Raw genomic sequence first — 11,809 nt, 5'->3', positions numbered from 1 at the left:
CTCGTAGCTAAGTTATTATTATGCTTATTTAATCCGAAGTAATCATGATGTTGGGCTAAAAATATTAAAATTGGGTAATTGGACTTTGTACCATAATTGGGGTTTGGACAAAAGAACGACACTTGTGGAAATTAGACTATGGGCTATTAATGGGCTTTATATTTGTTTAACTAAATGATAGTTTGTTAATTTTAATATAAAGATTTACAATTGGGCGTCCCTATAAATAACCATATACACTCGATCGGACACGATGGGCGGGGTATTTATATGTACGAATAATCGTTCATTTAACCGGACACGGGAATGGATTAATAGCCACTAGAATTATTAAAACAGGGGTGAAATTATGTACAAGGACACTTGTCATAATTGTTAACAAAGTATTAAAACCTTGGGTTACACTCAGTCGACATCCTGGTGTAATTATTAAACAAAGTATTAAAATCTTGTTACAGTTTAAGTCCCCAATTAGTTGGAATATTTGACTTCGGGTATAAGGATAATTTGACGAGGACACTCGCACTTTATATTTATGACTGATGGACTGTTATGGACAAAAACCAGACGGACATATTAAATAATCCAGGACAAAGGACAATTAACCCATGGGCATAAAACTAAAATCAACACGTCAAACATCATGATTACGGAAGTTTAAATAAGCATAATTCTTTTATTTCATATTTAATTTCCTTTATTTTATATTTAATTGCACTTCTAATTATCTCACTTTTATTGTTATTGTATTTAATTGCACTTTTAATTATCGTACTTTTTAATTATCGCAATTTTATTGCACTTTTATTTATCGCAATTTCATTATCGTTATTTACTTTACGCTTTAAATTAAGTCTTGTATTTATTTAATATTTTACATTTTGTTTTAACTGCGACTTAAAGTTTTAAAATCGACAAACCGGTCATTAAACGGTAAAAACCCCCCTTTATAATAATAATATTACTTATATATATTTGTATTTTTATAAAATAAAACTAATATAGCGTTAAGCTTTGATTAAAAGATTCCCTGTGGAACGAACCGAACTTACTAAAAACTACACTACTGTACGATTAGGCACACTGCCTATAAGTGTTGTAGCAAGGTTTAAGTATATCCATTCAATAAATAAATAAATATCTTGTGTAAAATTGTATCGTATTTAATAGTATTTCCTAGTAAAATTTAAGCTATTTTATATACACCTCGCATAACATCAAGTAATTGTTGGCGCCGCTGCCGGGGAACTTAATTTCTTGCTTAAACGCCGGAAGCGCAACGCTATAAAAAAAAGATTTTTTTTTACTAATATAAAAAATTACGCTTTTGTAAAAATACGTTTTAAATATTCAAAAATATAAAAAGAAAAAACAAAAATATAAATATTTTTAAGAGTTTGTTAAATATTTAAGTTTTATAAAGTTTCTTTATTTTTATTTTATAAAAAATATAAGTTTTATTTAAATATTTTGTGTTTATTTAAAATATAAAAAAAAATTAAAAAAAACTGAAAAAAAATAAATCTATATAAATCTATTTTTTTATATTGTTATTTTTATAAAATTATAAAGTATTTCTATTTTTATTTTAGTTTTTAAAACATAAGTTTTTATTTAGTTTTTATAAATATTTTATTTAAATATTTAAACAAAAAATATAAAAAAAAAGTAAAACGTCGAATTTAAATCAGCCTGTCAACTGAAATTCCAAACCCCGCGACTTGCGGCGTTTGTAGCCACGAGGCACCGCGACTCGCGGAGCCGTCTGACACGGGCCACACAGAAGCCCTAATTCGCATTAATTACGGATAATTATTAATTATAATTAATTTTAAACCCTAATTAGGTTTAGATTTTAATATTATTTAGTTTTACTTTTTATTTAATTTGTATTTTAGTTTATTTAGATTATTTAAATTACAAAATTAATAGTTTTATAAAATAAATAATATAAAAATAATATTTTTATAAAAATTGTACTTTTTACAACTTTTAGTATATTTTTATATTTTGTCTCTTTTTAATTGTTTTAGCGTAATTTTTGTATTTTTCGCTCGTTTTTAGTTTTAAACTTAGTTTTTGCCATAGTTATTTTTACTTCTAGATTTTTAGGCTTTGCCGTAAAATCCCTTAAGTGCTTTTTCTTTAGACTAAGATTTAGGTGCTTTAGAATTTTGCGACGTCTTTTTAAGTTTTAGTTCCTTTTTAAGTTATTGCCATTTGAGATATAGTTTTACTTGTAAGCTTTAATATTTTTCGACGCCTTTTACCTATGTATCAATTATCATTCCAATTAGTAATCTCAATTTGCGATTATAATTTTAAGTTAGTGATAGCAATAAGGTTGGGTTAGTCGAGTGTTTTTAAGTTTTATAAGTCATTTTTTTTTCTTTCTTATTTTTCGACGCCTTTTATTTTTCAACCCTTCTCTTTTTCGATCTTTTTCGACGCACTCTTTTTCTTTCTTATTTCTCGCTATTCTAGTTTTAGGACATAGATTTTTTTTTCTACTTCTTATCTAAATTTCTTAAAATTACGAAAATTTATTTTAAGTGGTTAAATTGATAGACATCAAAATTTTCTGGTTCGTAGTAATAGTTGGATTTGTACGTGGACCGGGTTATTGGAGCCAAACAGTCCTCAATTATATTGAGACCAAACGAATCATGCCCCTCTGCTGCATCTTTTGGCTATTCGAAACGTGGGCAAAATCAGAAAAGTCTATTAATTGGATAACTTATATAATTTTTCTTTCCTTTTTAAAAACTAATAGGATATTCAGTGAATGCACCGAGCAAGACGTTCACCACCTTTTGTACGTTCACCACCTGTAACTAGATCAAGACATCTAGAAAATATTACCGCCGTTGATTTTCCTTTAGAATCGTCATCCAGTCGACCAAGTACTCCAGTTCAAATTTCCGATAATTCATTTTTTGAACCCGACCTCACAATTGAGAATCCGGAGAATATTCAGGGACAATTCATAGATCCTGAACCATTAATTTTTCCTCCGAAACCACCAATCATTCAAACAGAGATTGTTGAGGAACGAACCATTAAATCAGAATCTTCTAGTGATTCAGATTCAACAAATTCAATTATGGAGAATCTGGAACCTTTAAGTATGGAAGACCGAATGAGAGCTAAACGCACTGGCCAAAGTCACGCAATTACTCATCCAGACATTAATGCGCCAGATTATGAAATCAAAGGACAAATTCTACACATGGTGACTAATCAATGCCAATTTAGTGGTGCACCGAAGGAAGATCCAAATGAACATCTTCGTACCTTTAATAGGATCTTCACACTATTTAAAATAAGGGAAGTGGAGGATGAACAGATATATCTCATGTTATTTCCCTGGACTTTAAAGGGAGAAGCCAAAGATTGGTTGGAATCGTTACCTGAAGGGGCGATTGATACATGGGACGTTTTAGTTGAAAAATTTCTTAAACAATTCTTTCCGGCATCTAAAGCCGTAAGACTTCAAGGAGAAATTGTTACGTTCACACAGAAGCCAAATGAAACTCTATATGAGGCGTGGACAAGATTTGGAAAATTATTAAGAGGATATCCGCAACATGGTTTAGACACCTGTCAAATAGTACAAATATTCTACCAAGGATGCGACATCACTACAAGGAAAGACATCGATATAGCAGCTGGTGGTTCTATTATGAAGAAAACCGAAACTGATGCTTACAAAATTATTGATAACACTGCTTCCCACTCACATGAGTGGCACCAAGAAAAAGATATCGTTAGATCATCTAAAGCAGCTAGAGCCGATTCTAGCCATGGCTTAGATTCCATTTCTGCAAAGATAGATGCTGTCGAGAGACGAATGGAAAAGATGACTAAAGATATCCACTCAATACGAATTAGTTGTGAGCAGTGTGGAGGACCACATTTGACAAAAGATTGTCTCAGTATTGAATTAACAATGGAACAAAGAGAGAATGTTTCATATCTAAACCAAAGGCCTGAAAATAATTATTAGAATAATTATCAACCGCCAAGACCGATCTACAACCAACAAGGTCCTAGCAATCAACAAGTATCTAACAATACTTACAACCAGCAAAGACCTAATTTTCAAAACAAACCACCACAAATCGATGATAAAAAGCCAAATTTAGAAGATATGATGACGATGCTAGTTGAAACTCAAACGCAGTTTTTCACATCCCAGAAACAAACTAATGAACAAAATGCTCAAACATTTAGAAATCAACAAGCTTCTATTCAAAACTTGGAACAAGAAGTAAGTAACCTAGCAAGGTTAATAGGTGAAAGAAAACCGGGAAGTTTACCTAGTGATACAAATGCTAACCCCCGGAATGAAACAGCTAAAGCCATTACCACAAGAAGTGGTACAACACTTAAACCACCTGAAATACCTGTAATTTCTGATGAAGCTATTCCTACTCCACAAGAACCACAATCTGATCAAGATAAGGAAAAAGAACCGGTAGTTGAAAAGGTTAATGAAGATAACACAGTTAAGGCTAAACCTTATATTAAACCATACCAACCACCACTTCCTTACCCGAGTAAAATGAAAAAAGAGAAACTTGAAGCCGAGCAATCCAAATTCTTGGATATGTTTAAAGAGATAAATGTAAATCTTCCTTTCATTGATGTGATTTCAAGAATGCCTAGATATGCTAAATTCTTGAAAGATCTGATCACGAATAGAAAGAAAATGGAAGAACTCTCGGCTGTTACTATGAATGCTAATTGTTCAGCAGTGCTGTTGAATAAGATACCAGAAAAATTATCTGATCCAGAAAGTTTCACAATTCCATGTTTTCTGGGTAGTCTTAGTTCAATAGAAGCATTGGCAGACTTAGGTGCTAGTATAAATTTAATGCCGTTTTCACTATACACTAAACTAGACCTTGGATAATTGAAACCAACAAGAATAAGCATACAACTAGCCGATCGATCAATAAAATATCCTAGAGGGATAATGGAGAATATGCTAGTTAAAGTTGGTACTTTAGTATTTCCAGTAGATTTTATTGTTCTGGATATGGAAGAAGATTCTCAAGTTCCTCTCATATTAGGAAGACCATTCTTAAACACGGCTAAAGCAATGATAGACATGTTCGGTAAGAAATTGACCCTAAGTATAGAGGACGAGAGTGTTACCTTTTCAGTTGATAGAGTAATGCAACAACCGCAATCTGCAGATGATACATGTTATTATATTCAAACTATAGATTCACATGCAGAATTATTAGAAGAATTTCCAGAATTACAAGGAACATGAGAATGTTCTTTAAGAGAAGGTAATGAACCAATTGGTGAAGCTGAAATGTTAGCTACACTAATAGCTAATGGATATAAACCAACAACAGAAGAAATTCAAATGCTAAAAGAAGAAGACAGATATCGATATAAATCATCGATAGAAGGACCACCGATATAAATCTTGGTTTGGAATCTACCGTTTGAATTAATGTACGATGCAAGTGATTTTGCAATGGGAGCCGTTTTAGGACAAAGGATTGAAAAACGATTTCAACCTATATATTATGCTAGTAAGACGTTACAAGGAGCACAAACAAATTATACAACTACTGAAAAAAAAACTCCTTGCTATTGTCTTTGCTTTTGACAAATTTCGTTCATATCTCGTTCTAGCAAAAATGGTGGTCTATACCGACCATTCTGCTCTTAGATACCTATTTTCAAAACAAGATACCAAACCAAGATTAATCCGTTGGATCTTACTCTTACAAGAGTTTGATATTGAAATCCGAGATAAAAGAGGAGCAGAAAATCTCGCCGCTGATCATCTTTCTCGTCTTGAAAATCCCGAATTAGAAGTTCTAAATGAATCGGCCATACAAGACAAATTTCCTGATGAATATCTATTGAAGATAGATTATAATGAAATTCCATGGTTTGCAGACTATGCAAACTATTTAGTATGTGGATTCCTTGAAAAAGGATTATCGTACCAAAAACGAAAGAAATTCTTCAGTGATATAAAACACTATTTCTGGGAAGATCCACATCTATTTAAAAGTTGTTCAGATGGAATAATACGCCGATGTGTATTCGGAGATGAAGCTAGTAAAATTTTAAACCATTGTCACACAGGACCAACAGGAGGGCATTATGAGCCTCAACTAACAGCAAGAAAAGTTTATGATGCTGGATTCTATTGGCCTACAATTTACAAAGAAGCACACCTTCTTTGCAAATCCTGTGATGCTTGTCAAAGGGCCTGAAAAATAAGTCAACGTGATGAAATGCCACAAAATGTCATCCAAGTATGTGAAGTATTTGACATTTGGGGTATTGACTTTATGGGTCCATTTCCAAAATCTCATAATAATCTCTATATTTTCGTAGCCATTGATTATGTATCTAAATGGGCGGAAGCACAAGCTCTCCCAACTAACGATGCACGAGTTGTAGTCAACTTTTTAAAACGTCTTTTTGCAAGGTTTGGAACACCGAAAGCTTTAATAAGTGATCGGGGAACTCATTTCTGTAATAATTAACTTGAGAAAGTTCTTAAAAGATATGGAGTAACTCATAAAATCTCCACCGCATATCATCCACAAACAAGTGGACAAGTTGAAAATACCAACCGAGCTTTAAAACGTATTCTAGAAAAAACCGTAGGATCAAATCCGAAGGAATGGTCCATTAAATTGAAGGATGCACTCTGGGCTTTTAGAACAGCCTACAAAACTCCAATTGGAACCACACCTTTTAAACTCGTCTACGGAAAAGCATGTCATCTTCCAGTAGAAATTGAACACAAAGCATTTTGGGCTTTGAAGACATGTAATCTTGATTTACATGAAGCCGGACGTCTACGGTTAAGTCAACTAAACGAATTAGAAGAATTAAGACATGAAGCATACGAAAATTCGTTAATCTATAAAGAAAGAACAAAGAAATGGCATGATAAAAGAATCAGAAGTTCAAAAGAATTCAAAGAAGGAGATAGAGTTCTTCTTTTCAATTCACGATTCAAGCTATTTCCTGGAAAATTGAAATCAAGATGGTCTGGACCATTCATAGTCAAAAGAGTTTTCCCATACGGAACGATAGAATTAATAAATTCAAATGGGATTGAATTTAAGGTTAATGGTCACAGAGTTAAACATTACATAGATAGTCCAATGGAAGTTGACAATGAAGTTAATCACAATTTCGATAACACAGCTAACTAAGTGTGGGGAGAATCAAGTCTTTAAAGGATAATATGTATTTCTGTTAGAGTTAGATTTTCTGTTTTCGTGTAGTTCTCGAAAATGGAACCCGAATGGTCTTTCCCTAGCAGACCCTAAAGAACTAGTCTTCTCCCCCCATTCTGAATTTTTATTTTTTTAGGTTTTTACGAAATGAAGACTTCCTGTGAACTAAACCATGGTCTAATGCTACACGCTTTGATCACTAAACGTAATAATGACACACTTTCGAGTGAAATAGTATCAGTAATCAGAGAAAGATTGGACGGAGTAAGAAAAGAATCCAGATGCGAAGATAATAAGTTACAATTTGGTAAAGGAAAATCAAAATCCGCAGCTAAAAGAAGAGCACGACACCTTGAAAGATGTCACAAATGCGGAAAATGGTCACATGGAGGTAAATGTTCAAATAATCAAACCTATTCAAACACCGAATTTGTTACTTTATGCAGAGACGGACCGTTCATATGTTTAGAAGAAAAAACACTGAATGCTCGAGGTTACGCCTATGTAGCTATGGAAAACCAATTAAACCGACTATCTTATGAATGGGATAGATCATATAACTAAGAATACTATCTCACAGGTAAGTCTGTACAGTATTTTTTTTTTTTAACCTTTTGATAATAAACGCTAATTTGTTCGCTATAAAGTATTAAATTGGTATTGAATAAAATTAGGTTTGGCGACCGAAATTATTGATATCATTCAAAAATTTATTACATCACTGCGAAATTTAACGTTTATTCTTAAGGTATAAATATCTTTAATCAATCAACCCAAAATATTTCAAAAATTCGTCATGAGTTAAATTAGGTCATGGAACCGAAATTACTTTACCGAAAAGAGGGGCGCATATTTTTGATAATATTTGATTGATTAAAGTGGGATAAAAGCCAAAAAAATTTTTAATTTTATTTTTACCATATTTTTAAAATTAATATAAAAATCTAAAATTGATATTGTAAACTTTGTAAAATCAATATATTTAAGTTTGTCAATATTTAAAAAATTAATATTTTTAATATAAGTTTGTATGTAAAAAAAACAAAATTTAAATTAAGTTTGGTGTGAATTTTATTTTTATGCATTTTAAATTTTAAGTTTGGTGTGAATTTTATTTTTATGCATTTTAAATTTTAAGTTTGGTGTGAATTTTTAATATTAATTTTGAATTTTATGCATTTTTTTAAATTTAAGTTGTGTGAATTTAAAAACAAAAAAAATTACTTTATTTCGCTAAGTTGAAAATTTGATTTTTAAAATTCGTCGTAAGTTGAAGACTAGGTCTTTGAACCGAAATTGCTTTACCCGAGGGAGGGACGAGAACTTTTATTATCATTATTTTTAATCTTATTGAATTAAAGTATGCCAAAAACATTAAAAAAAAAACCCAAAAATCTTATCCTTTAAAACAATCGCTACAAAAAGATAAATTTTAAAATTTTGTCGAAGGACGGACTAGGACATCGATCCGAAACGACCTCATCCTAAAACAAAGGAAAACAAAATTTTAAATTTATTTTATATTTGTTTTATAAGTTAAGGTTTATTATTAAAAAAACAAAAAAAAAACAAATAAACACCGTGACTCGCGGAGTTTGCATTGGCCAAATGCGGCGACTCGCGGAGGGTCCAAAATACTGAAAAAAAATAAAAACGCCAGAGCAGATCAGATTGCACACACTCCACAAAATATACTGCGAAAATCACCCGAAAATCACCTCTAAAATCCGAATTTTTTCACCATTAATCATCAAATCTTTCACAAAATCATGTTGAGAAGGATGTTATCAAGGAATTTTTCAAGGAAAACGGTAAATTTCTACACCTAAACACCATTTAATCTAAATATTGGTGTTCTTGAGCAATTTTTTCCCCAATTCGATTTTAATGCTTTTTAGTGTAATTATGCTTAAATTGCTTGTGTATTATGCTTGTATAACCTAGATTGATGCTATTTAACATGATTATAAACCTTAAACTTCAAATTTTGGGTAATCTAGGGTTTGTGTTCTTGAGCAATTTGGGGCTTTTTGATATAAACAGGTTATGGTCGATTTTTGTCATGAATTGTTGCTAAATTAAGTAGTGTAACATGTTTAGGTAGTTAAATGATCCAAACTTTGAGCCTAAACATGATTTTGAGAATTAAAGTAGACTTTTTCAAGTCTAAAATTCATGAACTTGATTTTTGAGAGATAATGTCATTTGAAACTTGTTTAATTGCTAATAATGATTATTTTGACATGTTATTTGAGTAGAATGCTTATGAACTTGGCGAACATTTTCGTATATGCTTATTTGAAAAAGTGTAGATTTGATAAAAATATGAAAATGAGCTTAAGTTTGATATAAATTGAACATATCATTGTAATTATTTTGATTGATGATTTTGCTGACACTAATGCATGTTTGGATGCACAAAATTGTGTTTGATGTGTTTTGCAGACTGAAAGGGGTGAATCTTCATCCCAAGCTCGCAATGCTCCTCCTGAGAATGCGGAACAACAGGAGGTGGATAACTACTACAAACAAGATATACCTCATCCAGTTATGACATTTTCTGATATGCACTTGGAATATTTGCACTCGAACTTGAGATTTGACAGACGTTGGATAGATTATCCAAAATACCAGAGGGGCTTGCATACTCTTCATTCTAAAGCTGTTGAAGTACCTAGGGTAATAGAATGGGCACCGTTAGAAGCTGCAGAATTAGCCGGGCCAATTAGGGAATTACTTACACAGAGGTATGGTAATTCTACTTTTAACGATTGGGTACGTTTATTCAACATGCGTAGACCTGTATATAAAGTATGGTGTGAAGAGTTATTGTGTAGTATAGAAATAAATGATCGAGTAGTTAGTTTAATCGATCGATCTTTTATTAGATTTTTGTTAGGAGGTTCGATGCGCCACATGTCTTTACTAGACATGGCTCAGGCTTTACGTATATATACGCCTGAGGAGTTAGCATCTGCCGATTGTAGAGGGTTGATACTAAATGGTAGAAAGATAGACGAAAATTTTGATACGCATGGTGTATGGAGTCAAATGACTAGCCATCACCGATTTAAAGGGGGAAATTACTCTTATTTGGATATAGATAGAGCAGAGTTAAGAGTAATTCATAGGTTTTTAGCCAATTCGATTACACAACGAGGTAAGAACAAGGAAAAGGTAAATGAACATGATTTTTTTTACCACATGTGTATTCGAGACCCACAAAGCGCTGTAAGTATACCTTATTGTGTGGGTTATTATTTATCAGCTATGGTTAGGGGGATGAGACCGCATAGCATAATAGGAGGTGGTATATTTATTACTTTGATTGCTGAATATCTTGGTGTGGATATAAGTCGGGGGGGGGGGGGATTATTAGTCGAAGAACCAGAACCCCGCGATACAATAGGTTTAAATGTATACCATGGTGCGAAGGTTTTGAAGAGGCGAAATAACGCCGCAGTACAATACCATGGTAGACATCCACAGGTTGAGAGAAACCAACAGCCAGGTAATGTGGGAGGAGGAAATGAAATGACAGAAATGCAAAGGCTTATAGCTTCACAAGAGTATGAAAATGCTAGACATCGAGCATTTGAAGATTGGCAAGTTCATCAAAATCAAATCATAGCTCATTGCCAACATGTAGGTAGAAACTATATTCCTACTCCATCGCCCGTATTTCCTCCCTGGTCTATAGAGATCCAACTACCGTATCCTACGTATAACCCAGTCGAAGCATTTTATAACACATATGGTTATGCATGGAACCCCTACTGGTATCAGTATCATCCCTAGTCTACTTAGTTTTATTTATTTTATAATTTGTAATGTTGATACATTTAATGCTTATGTTGGAATTGTATTAGTTTTTATAATTTACAAATTTTTATTTTTAGATTTTAATAATGTTTGAATGTGGGGTAATATACCAAACTTCAAAAATATGTATATATGTTTGCAGTTTATCTTATGTACATAACAGGGTAAAACAACGCATTTTCAAAGACTGGCATTAAGTTCAGCAAAAGCAACTAATTTTGACGACAAGATGCAAAATATATGTGAAATAACAACAAGACGGAATGAACAAATGATGTGCACCATTTATCATTCAACACAAACAACAATATGTTTGGAAACTTTGGTAAAATTTAATCATTTCTACGCTAATCACCCTCAATAATTTAAATTGTTACTGATTTCTTGCAAATGAGGGCATTGCAAGATCTTAAGTGTGGGAAGGGGTTAAATTCTTTCGGATTTTTAAAAAATTTTATCTTAAACACTTGGTTACCATTAAAAATACTAGTAAAGCTGTAGTTGTATTAGAATCTAGTGCTCTCTGATAATAAAGAACAGCCCTAGTCTTATATACTGACTACCCAATTCTAGTAAAAATTTTCAAAATTTTCAATTAAATGAACTCAAAATCATGTTTATACATATTTATGAACGATAAAACTAGGTTTTAACACCGAAATTATTGTTACCTCGGAAAGGACATAAATTGAGAAACAAACCAAAATGTTAAAATTCATTTAAAATGGAATAGAGGACAATAAAAAGGAAAATAAAAG

This window comes from Rutidosis leptorrhynchoides, chromosome 2 (genome assembly GCF_046630445.1).
Source record: "Rutidosis leptorrhynchoides isolate AG116_Rl617_1_P2 chromosome 2, CSIRO_AGI_Rlap_v1, whole genome shotgun sequence".
Classification (NCBI taxonomy): Eukaryota; Viridiplantae; Streptophyta; class Magnoliopsida; order Asterales; family Asteraceae; genus Rutidosis; species Rutidosis leptorrhynchoides.
This window is presented reverse-complemented; position numbering follows the sequence as displayed.